Source organism: Mobula hypostoma, chromosome 25, assembly GCF_963921235.1.
Source record: "Mobula hypostoma chromosome 25, sMobHyp1.1, whole genome shotgun sequence".
Lineage (NCBI taxonomy): Eukaryota > Metazoa > Chordata > Chondrichthyes > Myliobatiformes > Myliobatidae > Mobula > Mobula hypostoma.
The window spans coordinates 8118327-8137767 of NC_086121.1; the positions used below are offsets into that span (position 1 = coordinate 8118327).

Sequence of the window (19441 nt, forward strand, 5' to 3'; positions counted from 1 at the left end):
CCCAGTGACCTCTGACAAACCCCATTTGGCCCTAACCTGATCACAGGACAATTTACAATGACCAATTAACCTACCCAGTATGGGGTGTGGGGGAAAACCCATGCCAGGGCCAGTGGAATAAAACTATCAATCTCTCTGGCATCAGAATATCGTTCCATTACTCTGGATATAATGGACCGTTTCAAATTTTTGGAAATATATAACCAGTGGTTCTAATTGTTAAAGTAATCAGCAATCTTTTTCCTTAAAATAATTCTCTCTGCACTCTTGTTCAAAAAAGGCTTCTCTAAACATTTCAATTTCTCCATTTTTTTGGTTACGCTTGCGTGGTTTAAATGACCTTTTGTGTGCGTAGCCTCAAAAACTTCCCACCACAGAGTTGTGTTGCATGGATATTTTTCGAAGAAAGGATGTGCTGGCATTGGAGAAGGTCCAGAGGAGGTTCATGAGAATAACAGGGTTGACATACACAGGAGGAGAGCTTGATGTCTCTGGGTCTGTACTTACTGGAGTCCTATCGAATATTGAAAGCCTGGACAGAGTAGATGTGCAGAGGATGTGTCCTATAGTAAAGGAGTCTAGGACCAGAGGGCACAGCCTCAGAATAGGACATTCCCTTAGAACAGAGTTGAGGAATTTCTTCAGACAAAAGGAGGTGAATCTGTGGAATTCATTTCCGCAGATGGCGGTGGAGGCCGAGTCATTGGGTATATTGAAAGCAGAGATTGATAGATTCTTGATTAGTGAGGGCATCAAAGGCTGTGGGAAAAGGTAGGAGAATTAGGTTAAGAGGGAAGGTAAATCAGCCTTGATCGAATGGTGAAGCAGACCCGATGGGCTGATCATACACCTACAGTATGTTGTCTCTTATGGTCTTTCTCGTTCCACAGCCATCTTGGGGCAGCTGAAACAATGCTCCATCTTCTTTTCAATCTCTAACCTCTGAGTTACATGTTGCTTACTTGCAAGGTAATTTTCCTGGGAGATCTTTATTCCCTTGTCGACAGTTTGCCTGGAATTCCTTTTCTGGAACTTTGCCCTCTTCTCAGCATTTCCACTGGCCCTTAAACTGAACGAGTTGCTGGGCCATTTCCAATTTTACAGCACTTTGCTGTGGATTTGGGGTCCCCGGGCAACTGGACTCAGCAAGTACAACTGATTTCCTCCACTAAGGAGCATTAGTGAACCACGTAGGTTCTTGAAACAACCCTACTAATAACTTTATGGTCACTGTTACTGAATTCAGCCTTTTAGGGTCTCATGATGGCGTAGTGGTTTGCTTAATGCTTTACAGTGCTAGTGATCGGAGTTCAATTCCCGCCACTGTTGCTCAGGAATGTTTACATTCTCCCTGTGACCGCATGTGTTTGCTCTGGATTCTCCAGTTTCCTTCCGCATTCCTAAGTTTTGGGCATGCTATATTGGCGCCAGAACTTGGCGACACTTGCGGGCCACCCCCAGTACAACCTTGGACAGTGTTGGCATTCATTTCTAGAGGAATAGAGTATAGGAGCAGGGATGTGATGTTGAGGCTCTATAAGGCGCTGGTGAGACCTCACTTGGAGTACTGTGGGCAGTTTTGGTCTCCTTATTTAAGAAAGGATGTGCTGACGTTGGAGAGGGTACAGAGAAGATTCACTAGAATGATTCCGGGAATGAGAGGGTTAACATATGAGGAACGTTTGTCCGCTCTTGGACTGTATTCCTTGGAGTTTAGAAGAATGAGGGGAGACCTCATAGAAACATTTCGAATGTTAAAAGGCATGGACAGAGTGGATGTGGCAAAGTTGTTTCCCATGATGGGGGAGTCTAGTACGAGAGGGCATGACTTCAGGATTGAGGGGCGCCCTTTCAGAACAGAAATGCGAAAAAATTTTTTTAGCCAGAGGGTGGTGAATCTATGGAATTTGTTGCCACGGGCAGCAGTGGAGGCCAAGTCATTGGGTGTCTTTAAGGCAGAGATTGATAGGTATATGAGTAGCCAGGGCATCAAAGGTTATGGTGAGAAGGCGGGGCAGTGGGACTAAATAGGATAAAATGGATCAGGTCATGATAAAATGGCGGAGCAGACTCGATGGGCCGAATGGCCTACTTCTGCTCCTTTGTCTTATGGTCTTATGGTCTTATTAGTGCAAATGACACACTTCACAGTGATGTTTCTATATAGATGTTGCAAATAAAACCAATCTTTATTTGATTAGAGACACAAGAAACTGCCGATGTTGGAATCCAGAGCACAAGTCAAACTGCTTGAGGAATTTGGCAAGTCTGTGGGAGGGAAATGGGTAGTCGATGCTTCAGATCAAGACCTCTTCATCTGGAGCCTTGATGTAGACTTCTAGTCCGGATGAAGGGTCTTGACCTGAAATGTTGATTGTCTAGTTATCTCCACAGACATTGTATGACCGGCTGAGTTCCTCCAGCAGATTGTTGCTCAGAATTCCATCCTGTGTAGTCTCCATCTTTTAAATTCAATTCATCATAGTTTAAAAATGTTTCTTCTGTCAGCTGAGGCAAGTGTAGCTAAGTAGCTTTTCACATTTTGAAACTGTTTACAGAGATATGATCAGCTACCGTTTAATCACTTGTTATATGAAGTTGGAGTCCTGTGGTTTCAGAGTTATACCTTCTCGGTCAGAAGCAGTGGAAGAGATGGTCATACAATCTCCATGTATTCTTGATACTTCCTTTTTGCGTGACAACAGTGATCAAAGTCGTTTGAAAATAGTGTCCACGAGTGCTGCAAAGCTGTTATTGCTGTTACTGCACCGGTCGGTTTGACTGCATGACCCAGGCTTTAGTGTAGCAGGTACTGAAGACTCAAGCCCCAGCTCGGACCTTACATGTGGGTGCTTTACAAGTTTGATTTTCCACACTCCCAAACCTTGTCCTGTTTCACGGCTGCACAGTGAGTGGTCGGGTACTGTGGAGTGCAGTAGAATAGAGGGATCTGAGAATGCCATTCCATAATTTCTTGAAAGTTGCGTCGCAGTTAGATAGGGTTTTAAGGAGTGCTTTTGGCACATTGGTCTTCATAAATCAAAGTATTGAGTACAGGAGTTGGGATGTTGAAGTTGTATAAGACATTGGTGAGGCCTAATTTAGAATACTGTGTGCAGTTCTGCTTGCTACCTACAGGAAAGGTATCAATAAAATTAAAAAAATACAGGGAAAATTTGCAAGAACATTGCCGGGACTTGAGGATCTGAGTTATAGCGAAAGCTTGGATAATTTAGGAGTTTTTTCCCCATGGAGCATAGGAAAATGAGGAGAGATTTGATAGAGGTACAGGTGTCTCCCGCTTTACGAACGTTCGCTTTACACCACTTCACTTTTACGAAAGACCTACATAAATACCTGTTTTCGCTAACCGAAGGAGGAGTTTTGCTTTTACGAAAAAAAAAGACGCCCGCTTTAAACTTGTGTTTACCCTGAGAAAGACTACCATGACCGTGAAGCCTTGCGCGGGCAAGTGTGTGCGCGTGCGTGTACGTGCTGATTTTTTTCTACAAATCGGTTTTGGCTAAATCTTCCCAATTCTGTTAGGTGAAGCTATACTCTACATACATTATTTCTACTTTATATAGACTGTGTATTTATGATATCATTCCTGCTTTTACTATATGTTAGTGTTATTTTAGGTTTTATGTGCTATTTGGTATGACTTGGTAGGTTATTTTTTGGGTCTGGGAACGCTCAAAAATTTTTCCCATATAAATTAATGGTAATTGCTTCTTCGCTTTACGCCATTTCAGCTTACGAACTGTTTCATAGGAACGCTGTACTGTCGGATAGCGGGGAAAACCTGTATAAACATATTGAGCGGTATAGATAGGGTAAATGCAAGCAAGCCTTTCCTGCTGAGGTTGGGTGAGACTAGAACTAGAGGCCATGGGTTAAAGTAAAAGTAGATATCCAGCATTTTGTGTGCCCCATGTTTCAGTAGTTTGCTTGTTGATTATGTTTTTGGGAACCAGACCAATCCAAGAAGGTTTAAAAAATAAATCAGCCCTATCAGATTGTAATTCCTTTGACCTTGAATGGGAACAAGGGACAACATTGATTGTGGATTCAGTATATCATTAGTCTACAAGAAAGCTTGCACTCCTTCTACAAATTCCTGTCCATTTGTTGCGAGATACAGTGATATTATGGCTGTCTCAAGTGATTTTGTAGCTATAGTCTGTGGTACAATTTGTCTGGAAGTTGTTTGTTTTAAAGTGGTAGGAGGAATATGTTGGGTATTTACTATTTCAGTAATATTATAAATATATAGTTTCATTGAGGATTCTTGTAAAATAATTCATTACGGGTTATGTATAAAAATAAGTGAATTGCATACGTTATGGTGCTACCATAGGATGCGTGCACACTTCGCTCAATGTGGAAAAACTAAGTTAGACTCGCATTCTCGGCTCCTTTGTTTTATTTTTAATTATTTTATGTTTTAGAGAAACAAAACATAGCAGACTACCTGGTGTGGCATGTCTGGCTTGCAGAGGTTAGACTTGTGATCAGTTCTGCATAGGTTAGACCACACTTGGGGTATTGTGATCCGTTCTGGTCGCCTCATTATAGGAAGGATGTGGAAGCTTTAGAGAGGGTGCAGAGGAGATCTACCAGGATGCTGGCTGGACTAGAGAGCATGTCTTATGAGAATAGGTTGTGTAAAGCGATACGCCTTGGAAGATCGAACTTGAGGGCAGAATACAGGGTTGATTCTTAGCAGTGTAGAGGAACAGAGGGATCTTGGGGTCCACATACATAGATCTCTCAAAGTTGCCGTGCAAGTTGATGGGGTGGTTAACAAGACGTGTTGTGTTGGCCTTTATTAGTCGGGGGATTGAGTTCAAGAGCCGTAAGGTAATGTTGCAGCTCTGTAAAACACTGGCTAGACCACACTTAGAATATGGTGTTCCATCTCATTATAGGAAGGATGGAGAAGCTTTAGAGAGGGTGCAGAGGAGATCTACAGGAATGCTGCCTAAACTAGAGAGCATGTCTTTTGAGAATAGGTTGAAAGAGCTGGGCTTTTCTCTCTGGAGCGAAGGAGGAGGAAGGTGACTTGATAGAATTGTATAAGATAGTAAGAAGCATAGATACAGTGGTCAGTCAGAGACTTTTTCCCAGGGCGGAAATGGCTAATATGAGGGGGATTCATCTAAAGGTGATTAGAGGAAGGTATAGGTGGATATCTGGCGGGAGGAGAAGATAGCAGCACGCTGCGCTCCGGTGAAAATGATATCGTCCCTGTTAAATAGGGGCCGTGGACAATTCTGATTTGATGGAGACAGACGTAAAAGCACAAAGGAACATCTGGAGAGATTTCTGAAACTCCTGTTTGCTGCCGTTGTTACTGCGCGATTGAGAATCTCCGGAGGATAGGCCCCAAAATCCCCGGCTTTGCCTGCTGCTGGCGACCGAGATTGAGGTCGAATCGTTCGGATAGAGATGGTGCTCGGTACTCGGTGTCAGAGGGCTGATCAGAGGCTTGAAGTTTTCGGATGACTCGGACTGTAGTCGGGCATGGCAGGGAGAGTTTTCTTCCTTCTCCCATCTGCATGAGATGTGGGACATTCGAGAGACTTTCAATTTTTTACTGTGCCATGGTCTGTTCTTCATCAAGTTATGGTATTGTTGCACTGTTGTAACTATATGTTATAATTATGTGGTTTTGTTAGTTTTTTCAGTCTTGGTCTTTCCTATGTTTTGTGATATCACACCGGAGGAATAATGTATCATTTCTTAATGCATGCATTACTAAATGACAATAAAAAGAGGACTGCGTGTCCTCATAATCTAATCTAATCTAATATCAGAGGTGTGTTTTTTCACACAGAGAGTGGTGGGAGTGTGGGACGCCCTGCCAGGGGTGGTGGTAGAGGCAGATGCATTAGGGACATTTAAGAAGCTCTTAGATAGGCACATGGATGATAGAAAAATGGTGGACTATGTAGAAGGAAAGGGTTTGATTGATTTTAGATTAGGGTAAAAGTTTGGCACAACATCATGGGCCAAAGGGCCTGTACTATGTTGTAATGTTCTGTGAACTAGATTATCCTAAAAATGGGTGAACTTTAGACAAATCATTGTGTTGATTTTGGATGGCACCAGCCAAACTGCACCCAGGTTGCGTGCAAGTGAAACCACAAGAGTTGTGAGGCAGTGAGTTTAGGAGAGAATGCAGTTGCTTTGTAACTGGTGAAGTGTTGCAAACTGCCCTTTGGTGCTCGGAAGTTAAGGTGACTGTATCTTTGCTGGAGGAGAAGTCAGCCTGCCCTACATCAGGTGGCATAATCTCTTAAGAAAACACTATTCCTGGCCTGTTAATACTTGCTCAACATAATCTTATTTGCTTCATAATTATTATTCTAATTATAAACCAATTTGCATAACTATTGGAAAGCTTAATTGTTTTATTATAATAGTGCCAGTCACATTGTACTATCTTACATAAACATGCTCCTCGCACTTCATGTCAACTTGTCAACCTTCAGACCCTGTCACTCAGAGACTTGTGCTAATATTATTTTGTGACCATCTGTGCTGGATCGTAACTACATGTGCTGTGTTTTGCACCTGGGCCCCAGAGGAAGATGTTTTGGTTAGCTCTATATATGTGTATGGTTGAATGACAGTCAGCTTGAACTTTAAGTTGTTGGAATGCACTGGAGAAGGTGCCATATCAGTACTTAGGGCAGGAATAAACAGGACAACGAGAGGGGTCGACCATAGGAGGACAACTCAGGGCAGAGCTGCTGGAGGAGGAGGAGGAGAAGGAAGTGGAAAACTCAGTCAAGCAAACAGAGAGGTTGCAGAGATTCAGTGAGCCCTAATCAGAAGGTAAAGATGACAGGTTAGCTTTATTTGTCATATATACATTGAAGCATGCAGCGAAATGCTTGCTTTTGCACAGTCCAGAGATATGCTGTAAAAATATGTGTATTGCCTATGTCATGACACTACCACGTGATACGAGCGCACTGGCTTAAACTGAAACACAAAGTTAGACTCACATTTCGGAATCTGGTGTCTTCCTTTGAATTAGTTTAATGTGCGAAGTTGCAAAATGTAACACCCACAACTTACGAACCCCAACTGGTACGTCCTTGGAATGTGGGAGGAAACCGGAGCACCCAAAGGAAACCCACGCGGTCACTGGGAGAACGTACAAACTCCTTACAGACAGTGACGGGAATGGGACCCCAATTGTACAGCTGGTGCAATGAAGCATTACGCTAACCACTATGTCACCATGCTTTCTAATTCCCAGGAGATTGCCCGAAATTAGGAAGAATGGAATTCTGCAATAAGTATGTCAATCCTCTCACATGCCCAGTGAAGGGCACTTCTTCCCATTGGGCTTCTCTAGCCCAAAAGTGCAAGGGAATTCTTGAGCCTTTCTCATTTATTAGGTTAGCTTTCTAACAAATAATGAATTGTAAACATTACTTATATATCAACTAACACACATCAAAGTTGCTGGTGAACGCAGCAGGCCAGGCAGCATCTCTAGGAAGAGGTACAGTCGACGTTTCGGGCCGAGACCCTTCGTCAGGACTAACTGAAAGAAGAGTTAGTAAGAAATTTGAAAGTGGGAGGTGGAGGGGGAGATCCAAAATGATAGGAGAAGACAGGAGGGGGAGGGATGGAGCCAAGAGCTGGACAGGTGATTGGCAAAAGGGATATGAGAGGATCATGGGACAGGAGGTCCAGGGAGAAGGAAAAGGGGGAGGGGGAGGGAAAAAACCCAGAGGATGGGCAAGGGGTATAGTCAGAGGGACAGAGGGAGAAAAAGGAGAGAGACAGAAAGAATGTGTGTATAAAAATAAATAATGGATGGGGTACGAGGGGGAGGTGGGGCATTAGCGGAAGTTAGAGAAGTCGATGTTCATGCCATCAGGTTGGAGGCTACCCAGACGGAATATAAGGTGTTGTTCCTCCAACCTGAGTGTGGCTTCATCTTTACAGTAGAGGAGGCTGTGGATAGACATATCAGAATGGGAATGGGATGTGGAATTAAAGTGTGTGCATCAGCTGGTCACTTTTCATCTTTTACTGCAGCTGTTTCACAAATTTATATGACTGCTTGCTTTATTATGATAGTGTCAGTGACATTATACTGTCTCACCCAAACATGCTCCTCGCACTTTATGTCAGCCTGTCGAACTTCAGGCCACGTCACTCATTAATATGACTGCTAGTATTATTTTTGTGTTGGGTCCTAACTATGTGAGCTGTGCGTGATTATGGGATTATACCAAAGTCTTAGGCACTTGTATAGCCCAACATGGAGCGGAGGGTGAGTTTCTGAATCTGTCAGGAGCAAAGGATGTTGGGAATGGTGAGGGCAGAGCGCCGCAGGAGAGGTGTGGGACGGGTGGCAGAGTGCCAAGATGGGGGGAGGCACAGGTGCAGACACACCCAGCCCTGATTCACCAGGCAGGGTCATTTGATTCTTAACAATTGGTTTATCGACTATTACAGAATTGTCTCTCTGGTGCTTCCTGCTCCCTTCCCCCTTTTCCCAACCATGATTCCCCTCTCCCTGCCCTCTTCCCACCCTCAGTCCACAATAGAAACCCATATCAGAATCAGGTTTATCATCACTCACATATGTCATGAAATTTGTTGTTTTTTGGGGGCAGCAGTACAGTGCAATACATAAAATTACTACAGTGCTGTGCAAAAGGCTTAGGCTCCCTAGCTATACTGTATGTACCAAGGCTTTTGTACGGTACTGTATAGGTGCTGTGTTTTGCACCTTGGTTCTCGGGGAACATTGTTTCATTTTGCTGTATACGTGTGTATGGTTGAATGACAATAAACTTGAACTTGAAAAGATTTCCTAATAACCATCCTGCAGAGGTTACTGAGCTTTCAGACTGGAAGAGCACAGAGTGATATTTTCCAGTACCTCTTCACCCTGTGGTAATTAGTAGCTCTGGTCACAGTGATGGGTCTCCTTGAGCCTATATTATTTTTTAGTTTGGGACCTTGTGAACTGATCTTTAACTTGAACCCCAAAACTTTCCAACTTTCCATCACCAACTCTGGCATGTGAATGTCACCAATACCAGAGATTCTGCTGATGCTAGAAATGTAGAACACACACACACACACACACACACACACACACACTCACACACTCACACACTCACACACTCACACACTCTCACTCTCACTCTCACTCTCTCATACACACAGTCACACGCCTCCCCTTGGCTACGTGGTTTCCTCCCACAGTCCCAAGACGTACTGTTGGTAGGTTAATTGGTCATTGTAAGTTATCCTGTGATTAGGGTAGGGTTAAATTGGTGGTTTGCTGGGCAGCACCTCATTGGGCCAGAAGGGCCTGTTTTGCACCATCTCTCTAAATAAGCAAATAAAATGGTGGTGTAACACACATCAAAGTTGCTGGTGAACGCAGCAGGCCAGGCAGCATCTCTAGGAAGAGGTACAGTCGACGTTTCGGGCCAAGACCCTTCGTCCTGACTCTTTCCATGACTATGATTGTTCTTGGCCATTGGCTTAACATTGCCTTCTTCTGGGAAGTGTGCTTACAAGATGGATGGCCCCAGACATGATCAATACTCTTCAAAGAATATCTGCCTGGGGTCAGTGGTTGCACAACCAGGACTTGTGATATTCCACCAGCTCCTCATACGACCATCCACCACCTGCTCCCCATACGACCATCCACCACCTGCTCCCCATACGACCATCCACCACCTGCTCCCCATACGACCATCCACCACCTGCTCCCCATACGACCATCCACCACCAGCTCCTCATACGACCATCCACCACCTGCTCCCCATACGACCATCCACCACCTGCTCCCATGGCTTCATGTGACCCTGATCAGGGGGCTAAGCAAGTGCTACACCTTGCCCAAGGGTGATCTGCAGGCTAGTGAAGAGAAAGAGTGCCTTACACCTCCATGGTAAAGATGTATCCCCACCCTCCACACTCTGTATTTGATGAAATGGCAAAAAAAAATGCGAGGTATGAAATGACCAAATACTTTTCTGAGAAGGGTTTAGTTCCTTTTATGTCGGTAATGGAAGAGAAGTTGTTTTACTAGTTTTACCCAAGAAAATGATGAGATATTTATAACTGAAGGCAGATTTGGGATGTGGTAACCTGGAGACAGGCAGGCTCATTACCATTGAAGTTTGCAGAAACAAGCTGTCTTTTTATTCAATATATAAACAAAAAATGCCAAAATCTCTTAAACACTGGTGCAGCCATACTGGAGAGGGAAACAAAATTAGTAATTGTTCTTCATGGTGTAGAGGAGGTGGCTTAGAGAGAAGTAAACAGCTAAATTGAACATTCGAGGTTCAACGTGAGTTTGCTATCAAAGTGCGTATACGTCACTAAATGCTACCCTGAGATTCATTGTCTTGCAGGCATTCACAATAAAACAAAGAAATACAATAGAATCAATGAAAAACTACACACAAAGACTAACAACCAATGTGCAAAAGAAAACAAACTGCAAATACAAAATATATAGGACCCTGGTCAGACCCCACTTGGAGTACTGTGCTCAGTTCTGCTCGCCTCACTACAGGAAGGATGTGGAAACCATAGGAAGGGTGCAGAGGAGATTTACAAGGATGTTGCCTGGATTGGGGAGCATGCCTCATGAGAATAGGTTGAGTGAACTCTGCGTTTTTTCCTTGGAGCGACGGAGGATGAGAGGTGACCTGATCGAGGTGTCCAAGATATTGAGAGGCATTGATTGTGTGGCTAGTCAGAGGCTTTTCCCCAGGGCTAACATGAGAGGGCATAGTTTTAAGGTGCTTGGAAGTAGGTACAGAGGAGATGTCAGGGGTAAGTTTTTTACACAGAGAGCGGTGAGTGCGTGGAATGGGCTGCCGGCGGTGGTAGTGGAGGTAGGGTCGTTTAAGAGATTCCTGGATGGCTACATGGAGCTTAGAAAAATAGAGGGCTATGGGTAAAGCCTAGGTAGTTCTAAGGCAGGAACATGTTCAGCACAGCTTTGTGGGCCGAAGAGCCTGTATTGTGCTGTAGGTTTTCTATGTTTCTATATAATGTTTTTATTTATTTTAGAGATACGGTGCAGAACGGGTCCTTCTGGCTCTTTGAGCTGTGCTGCCCTGCGACCTAATTTAACCCTAGCCCAATAATGGGAGAATTTACAATGACAAATTAACCTACGAATTGGTACAGCTTTGAACTGTAGGAGGAAATTGGGAGTGCCTAGAGTGAACACATGTACACATGGGAAGGAACATATAAACTTTCTCGCAGAGGATATCATCATTGAACGCTGAACTCTGATGTACTGAGCTGTAATAACGTTGTGCTAACTGCTCTGCTACTAGGGAGCCCTGTATCTTTGAAATAAATAGATAAAACTGAGAACTTAAATTGTAGAGTCCTTGAAAGTGAGTCTGTAGGTTGCACAATCAGTTCAAACTTGAGGTGAGTGAAGTTGCCCACGCTGGTTAAGCAGTCTGATTATCGAAGGTTAATAACTGTTCCTGAACCTGGTGGTGTGGGACCTAAGGTTTCTGTAGCTCCTTCCCAGCAGCATCAGCAAGAAGGCAGCATGGCCTGGATGGTGGGACTCCTTGATGATAGGTGCTGCTTTCTTGCAGCAGTGCTCCTTGGAGATGTACTCAGTGGTGAACAGGGTTCTTCTGTGATGGACCGAGTTGTAACCACCACATCTTGTTAGCTTTTGCAATCTTGGGCATTGTTGTTTCCATACCAGGCCGTCATACAGCCAGTCAGCATCCATCTCCAGTCTGCATCTATCGAAGTTTGTCAAAGCTGACAGGCTGACTCTGCATAAACTTGTAAGGAAGTAGAGGTGCTGTCACTATACCCTGACCTCCTTGTTGTTCTGCAAGTTTTTTTTATAGTCCTGATCAAAGATCATCGACATGGAAGTCTGTTACTCTCTATACAGATGGCATTTGAAAGGTTTTCGTTGTTAGACTTGCAACACCCTCAATTTTTCGTTCGCCCATCATTGCATTTCACTTTATACTTGATGTAAATGTAACATTTGCTGCCAGAGTTTCAGGTGAGAGAGAAATTTCTCTTGCTACTCACATCAAGTTGGAGTCAGTATGTGAGCTAATTACAAGGAACGCTCACCAATTTTGAATTGATGCATCATAGAAACATAGAAACATAGAAACATAGAAAATAGGTGCAGGAGTAGGCCATTCAGCCCTTCGAGCCTGCACCGCCATTCAGTATGATCATGGCTGATCATCCAACTCAGAACCCTGTACCAGCCTTCTCTCCATACCCCCTGATCCCTTCAGCCACGAGGGCCATATCTAACTCCCTCTTAAATATAGCCAATGAACTGGCCTCAACTGTTTCCTGTGGCAGAGAATTCCACAGATTCACCACTCTCTGTGGGAAGAAGTTTTTTCTCATCTCGGTCCTAAAAGGCTTCCCCTTTATCCTTAAACTGTGACCCCTTGTTCTAGACTTCCCCAACATCGGGAACAATCTTCCTGCATCTAGCCTGTCCAATCCCTTTAGAATTTTATATGTTTCAATAAGATCCCCCCCCTCAATCTAATAAATTCCAGCGAGTATAAGCCTAGTCGATCCAGTCTTTCTTCATATGAAAGTCCTGCCAACCCAGGAATCAATCTGGTGAACCTTCTTTGTACCCCAAGAATGTCTTTCCTCAGATCAGGGAACCAAAACTGCACACAATACTCCAGGTGTGCTCTCACCAAGGCCTTGTACAACTGCAGTAGAAAACGTCACATTCGACATGGTATGGCCTCTGCTCCATCCGTGACTGCAAGAAACAGCAGAGTTGTGGACACAGCCCTGTCCATCACGGAAACCATCCTCCCTCCTCTGGACTCTGTCTACACTTCTCACCGGCTCAGTAAAACAGGCGGCAGAATCAAAGACCCCACCCACCTTGGACACTCTCTCTCCACTCCTCTCCCATTTGGCAGAAGATACAAAAGCCTGAAAGCATTTAACACCAGGCTGAAAAACAGCTTCTATCCCACTGTTAAAAGATTATTTAATGGTTTCCTGGTATAATAAGATGGACTTTTGACCTCACAATCTACAGTGCTGTGCAAAAGTCTTAGGCACATATATATGGCTAGGGTGTCTAAGACTTTTGCACAGTACTGTATTTGTCAACGTGGAGTGGAGAGCGAGTTTGTAAATCTGGCGGGAGCAAAGGATGTTGGGAATAGCAAAGGTGTGGGCCAGGTGCCGGGACGGGGGTGTTGGGGCAGGCACAGACACACCCAGCCCTGAGACACCAGGCAAAGTCATTTGATTCCAAACAATTGATTTATTGATCATTACAGAATGTCTCCCTGGTGCTTCCCATTCCCTCCCCTTTCTCTTCCCCTTCTCCCAACCTTGATTGCCCTCTCCCTGCCCCTTCCCACTCTCAGTCCACAATAGAGACCCAGATCAGTATCAGGATTATCATCACTCACATACGTCATGATTTTTTTATTGTGGCAGCAGTACAGTGCAATACATAAAATTACTACATACTGTACAAAGGTCTTAGGCACCCAAGCTATCTATATATATATAATATGTGTTTAAGACCTTTGAACAGTACTGTACCTGTGTGAGCTTGCACCTTACTGTGTATCTGCACTGCGTTTTCTCGGTAATTGTAGCACATTATTCTGTACTCTTTTATTGTTCACCTTGTACTACCTCAATGCAATGTTGTACTGAATTATCTGTGTAGGCAGAAGGCAAGGCAGGCTTTTCACTGTACCTCTGTGCATGTGATGATAATAAACCAATTCACCAGTTTAGTGATTGGTTTTGAGCAGGTGTCTGTAAACGAGTTAACAAATTGGACTTTGAGCCTGCTTCACTTTGTTTTAACTTTTCTCTGTTTTAAAGTCCATGTAAACACTTCTCAGTAACAAGGAAGTCTGAGAAATTCTTCCGCTTTTTATACAGGGGCAAGCTGTTAAAAAGCACACAACTATTTTTAAAGATTATAGATTACCTTTGTTTGTCACACGTGCGTCAAAATAGTGAAGTGCGTTGTTTGTGTCAATAACCAACACAGTCCGAGGATGTACTGGGGGCAGCCTGCAAATCTCACCGTACTTCCGGCAACAACACAGCAAGCCCACAACTTACTAACCCTAACCCATACATCTGTGGAACGTGGGAGGAAACTGGAACACCCAGAGGAGAATGTGTGAACTCGTTCCAGACAGCAGCAGAAACTGAACCCTGATCTCCCGATCACTGGCATTGTAAAGTGCTACACTGACAACTACACCATGTGCCGCATTGAACAATCAGTCAATGTTGGCCCAGGGGCACACTCGGTTTCAAAGTTCTGAGTAATCATTGCCGGCTGTACCCTTGGTGAGTTACCTGTGAATGATTATGTTGGGCACAAGTCTAATTGTTTTTGTTTTTGGAAGAAAAATTCATTTAGGGCACTGATAAAGAAAACTGGAAAATAGCAGCAACGATCTGAAGCTTTCTAAGTTCCTTGATGATCAAACGTTGTGAACTTTGTAGTCTTGCACAATTTGTTTTGTTCAATTTGACACGTAGATGTTGCAGTTATCTGGTGCTTATTATCTGCCCTAATTCCAGAAGCTTGATGACTTATTTCAGAGGGCATTTAGGGTGGTGCTGACGTTGTGATGACTTGCTGGTAGGTCCAGTCTGGACCATTGATCCAGGGACAGGAACGACTCACTATCAAGGACTCTTTACCACTCATGTTCTCAGTGCTATTTGCACAGTATGTCTTCTTTTGCACATTGGTTGTTTGTCGGTCTTTGTCTACTTGTGTTTAGTTTTTTTGTAAATTCTATTATATTTTTACTTTTCCTGTAAATGCCTGCAAGAAAATGAATTTTAAGGCAGTATATGGTAACATACACATACTTTGATAATAAATCTACTTTGAAAATGAGTAATTATTCCAACATGATAGTCGGCAAATTTAGATTCAAGTCATTAAAATGTAGCAGGATTGTGTAAACTTCAAATTTAATTTAGTTAGGAAGGCATCCTTGTGCAATTGGATCCTGAATGCCCTCACTTGCAGATCCCAGTCAGTTCAAATTGGAAACGATCCCCATCGGCACAGATGCACCACAAGGCTTAGCCCCCTGCTCTACTCGCTTTAGAATTATGATACCGAGGCTAAGCACAACTCCAGTGCCATATTTAAGTTGCTGATGACACCACTATCAGTAGAATCAGAGGTGGCGACAAATCAGGGAGTTTGAAAACCAGGTCGCGTGGTGCCACAGCAACAACCTCTCACTCAATGTCAGTAAAATCAAAGTGCTGATTATTGACTGCTGGAGGAAGAAATCGGTGGTCCAAGAGCCAGTCTTCAATAGGGGATCAGAGATGAAGAGGGTCAGTAACTTTAAATACCTTGGCTTCCTATGACTAGCTCTCAGGTCGTGTGGGGGGGAAGATCCGCTACCGTCCCCAGGGTCAAAACTAAATGTGGTGAAGCAGCTTTTAGTTACTATGCTCCACATATCTGGAATAACCTTCCAGAGGATCTGCACTCTGCCCCAACTTTAAGCTCTTTTAAATCGAGGTTTAAAACTTTTATTTTTGCTGCAGCTTTTAATTAGACTCTCGTGCACTATAACTTATATTTATCATATCTATTTTTGTGTGATTTTCTTCTCTTATACAATGTCTGACATTTGATGTTTGATTTTTAGATCTTGTTCTACGTAAAGCACTTTGAACTGCCTTGTGTTTGAAAAGCGCTGTACAAATAAACTTGCTTGCTTGCTTGGCTATGTGGCAGGGAAGATTGATCTTGGAGTAGGTTAAAGGGTCAGTAGGTCATAGGTCAAAGGGCCTGTGCTGTGTTGTGCTGTTCTATGGTATAATGGAATGAAAGGTATGAAAGTATTGGATTGTTGTAAAAATCATCCGTGGCCCTTTTTTTTGCGGGGGGGGGAATCTGCCCCTCGCATTTAGTCTAGCCTGTGTGTGAGTCCAGATGCCCAGCAGCAGTTGTTCAGAATCAGACTGAGCTGAAGCGTACAATCCTGTGCAGGGGTCTTCGGCACATACAGTATATACCGAGGTGGCTAAGACCTTCGCACAGGACTGTATTTGTGAACACGGTGTGGAAAGTGAATTTGTAAATCCGGTGGGAGCAAAAGATGCTAGGAATGGCGAGGGTGGAGCGCTGCGGGAAGGGTAGCAGAGAAGGGGTTCCAGGGGCGGGGGTAGCACGGGTAAAGACACCCTGAGACACCAGGCAAGGTCATTTGATTGCAAACAATTGTTTTATTGATCATTAGAGAATGTCTCTGCTGCTTCCCACTCTCTCCCCTTTCTCTTCCCCTTTTCCCAACCATGATTCCCCTCTCCCTGCCCCCTTCCCATTCTCAAGTCCACAATAGAGACCCATATCAGAATCAGGCTTATCATCACTCACATACGTCATGAGATTTGTGTTTTTTTGCGAGAGCAGTATAGTGCAATACATAAAATTACTACAGTACTGTGCAAAAGTCTTAGGCACCTCACTATACAATGCTACCTTCAGGGAGGACATACAGGAGCCTTAAAGCACACACTCAACAGTTCAGGAATAGCTTCTTCCCCTGTGCCATCTGATTTCTGAAAGAATGTTGAACCCATGAACACTACCTCACTACTTTTTTGTTTCTATTTTTGCGCTACTTATTTAATTTAACTATTTAATATACAGTATGCATATATGTGCTGTAATTCAGTTTTTTAATGATTATGATTTGCATTGTATTGCTGCTGCGAAGACAACAGATTTCACAATATATGCCAGTGATATTAAACCTGATTCTGATTCAGATTCATATCCTATGAACAAGCAAGAGGTGGAATTCACTCTTATATTTGGATCAATGATCCTCACTTTGGAAACTCGATCCACTAATTTAACCAGTATGTTGCCACACTCGTTATTGCTGTGTGCTGGTGCTCAAGTGAAGTCTTATTGAATTAAAGGTGTATATATATCACCACGTATGACTTCTGGTCGGGATGGTGCTGAGCTGCAGTCTTCATAGAGGCTCAGACCTAGTTGTTCATTTAGATTTGTAGGGATAGTTTTGGGGACAGAGAACAGAGTTCAAGGTCTGATTAGGGTTTAGGGACAGGTACGTGAGGGAGCTAGAAGTCAGGTCAGAATGTAGGCCTCTGCTCCATGGTCAAAGGCCAGCAATGTGGACGTATGAGAAAGGACAGAGCACTGAGTGAGTGAGTGAGTGAGTGTGTGAGAGAGAGAGAGAGAGAGAGAGAGAGGAGGGTAGGTAGGTAGGTGACTTGTTTTGCTCTTGTTGTTTTGTTTTGTTGTTGCTTGTGTTTTCTGAAAACATGGTGGACATGCTCTGTTGGCACCGGAATGTGAGGCGACACTTGCGGGCTGCCCCCAGCACCTCCTTTGGTTGTGAACACCAACATCACAGTTCACTGCACATGTGATAACGAAATGAATCTGAATCTGAAATGAAGTAGGATGCAGTGTCGCAGCCACAGAGAAAGTATAGTGTAGGTAGAGAAATGAAGAACAAGGGGCTCGATGAGACAGATGGAGAGTTCATCGTTTAACCATGTAGCTGGTCCATTCAAGAGCCATTGAACAAGAGTTATTAATCAGCAGGTCAACAGCATCTGTGGAAGAAGTAATGTTTCAGTTCCGATGTTTTTGCATCTGTATTTGTTTCTGACATGTTGTCACTCCAAGTATACACATGTCAGTGAATAGACCATTGCAATATACACTCAGTGGCCCCGATATTCGGTACACCCGTACACCTGCTGATTAATGCAAATACTTAATTAGCCAATCATGTGGCAGCAATGCAATGCATAAGAGCTTGCAGACAAGTTTCAAAATGGGGAAGAAGTGACTTTGACTGTGGAATGTTGGTTGGTGCCAGACAGGGTGGTTTGAGTATCTCAGAAACTGCTGATCTCTGATGGTTTTATGCACAACAGTCTCTAGAATGTACAAAGTATGATGCCAAAAGCTAAAAGAAAACAGTCAGCAATAGTGGGCTGCTGTGAGTGAAAATGCCTTGTTAATGAGAGAGGTCAGAGGAGATTGGTTAGACTGGTTCAAGGTGATAGTAACTCAAATAACCACAGTGGTGTGCAGAAGAGCATCTCTGAATACTCAACACTTTGAACTTTGAAGTAGGTGGGCCAATGGAGCAGGAGACCACACCGGGCTACAGTCCAGTCCTAATAGGTGGCCACTGAGTATACTTGGAGTTTAATTTAATCCACCCCAGTACCAGTTGAGCACATTATTTTGAAAAGCCATGTTCCTACATAGCAGAAACTTCCATTTGAAGATGGGTTTCTCAAGCTGGCTTCTCCCTGCCTCAGTCTATGCCTGCATCTTGTGTTCGGAGAAGGAGCTTCTCGGAATGACACTTCTCAGAACCCCGCTCCACAGTTTGAGATTGGAGTTGACGTTGACCCCCCCCCCCACCACTGGCATTACAAAGTACTGAGCAGTTGTGAACTGCTGTTACATCTGCTGTCTTCTTTCAAGGAAGCTAGCGTGGTTGTGACCCTGAGCAGCTGTATTCCCGGAACTGGAGGCCCAGTTACCATCAGGGGTCGACGTTTCTCACCCTTGTGTTGTGGTCCCACTGCTAAACATTTGCCATCTCAACCCAGTCTCACACTGAAGTCGGCTATGTCGCAATCTTTCTGTTTGGGTGTTGATGTGGTGGGAACACAATTAAAAACACACACACGATCTGTGAAATAAAAAGTGATTCTTGAAACTTTTATATACTGAACATGCAGGGTATAAGCCACAGGAGCAGAATTGGGCCATGCAGCCCATTGAGTCTCTCTGCCATTCCATCATGGCTGATTTATTATCCCTCTCAACCCCATTCTTCTGCCTTCACCCTGTAACCTTTGCCCTGATTAATCAAGAACCTATCAACTTCCACCTTAAACATACCCAGTGACTTGACTTCCACAGCCATCTGTGGCATTGAATTCCACAGATTCACCACTCTCTGGCAAAAGAAACTCCTCCTCCAATCTGTTCTAAAGGAATAACAGTAACATTTAAGAGGGTTTTAGATAAGCTTTGTCACCCTTACTAATCTAGTCTGTGCTGGCCTGCTTTTCTGCCTGGTCTAATCGACCGGCACCCAGACAATAGCCGTCCATACCCCTTTCATCCATGTACCTATCCAGACTTTTCTTAAATATTACAGTTAGCTTCACATCCACCACTTCTGCTGACTGCTTACTCTTCACCCTCTGAGTGAAGAAGCTCCCCCTCAGATTCCCCCTTAAGCATTTCACCGTTCTCCGTTAACCTATGACCTCTAGTTCTCATCTCACCCAACCTGAGAGGTATGCTCATGTGAAGAGCTTTCTGAAATGTTAACTCTATTAAGGGAGGACATACCTT

General features: G+C 43.8%; 1 protein-coding gene across 5 annotated transcripts in view; it reads left to right on the forward strand.

The window, feature by feature from the left end:
• pik3cd (phosphatidylinositol-4,5-bisphosphate 3-kinase, catalytic subunit delta) overlaps positions 1-19441 on the forward strand; it is a 244079-nt gene that overhangs the window by 34517 nt on the left and 190121 nt on the right. The window contains exon 1 of one of the 5 annotated variants that reach the window (XM_063033149.1): positions 13728-14382. The exons of 3 other annotated variants lie outside the window; for them this stretch is intronic. The gene's annotated coding sequence lies outside the window, so the exon portion shown is untranslated. Of the gene's footprint in view, positions 1-13727; positions 14383-19441 lie in introns of those variants that run through there. One more of the 5 variants, XM_063033144.1, reaches the window with a different exon arrangement.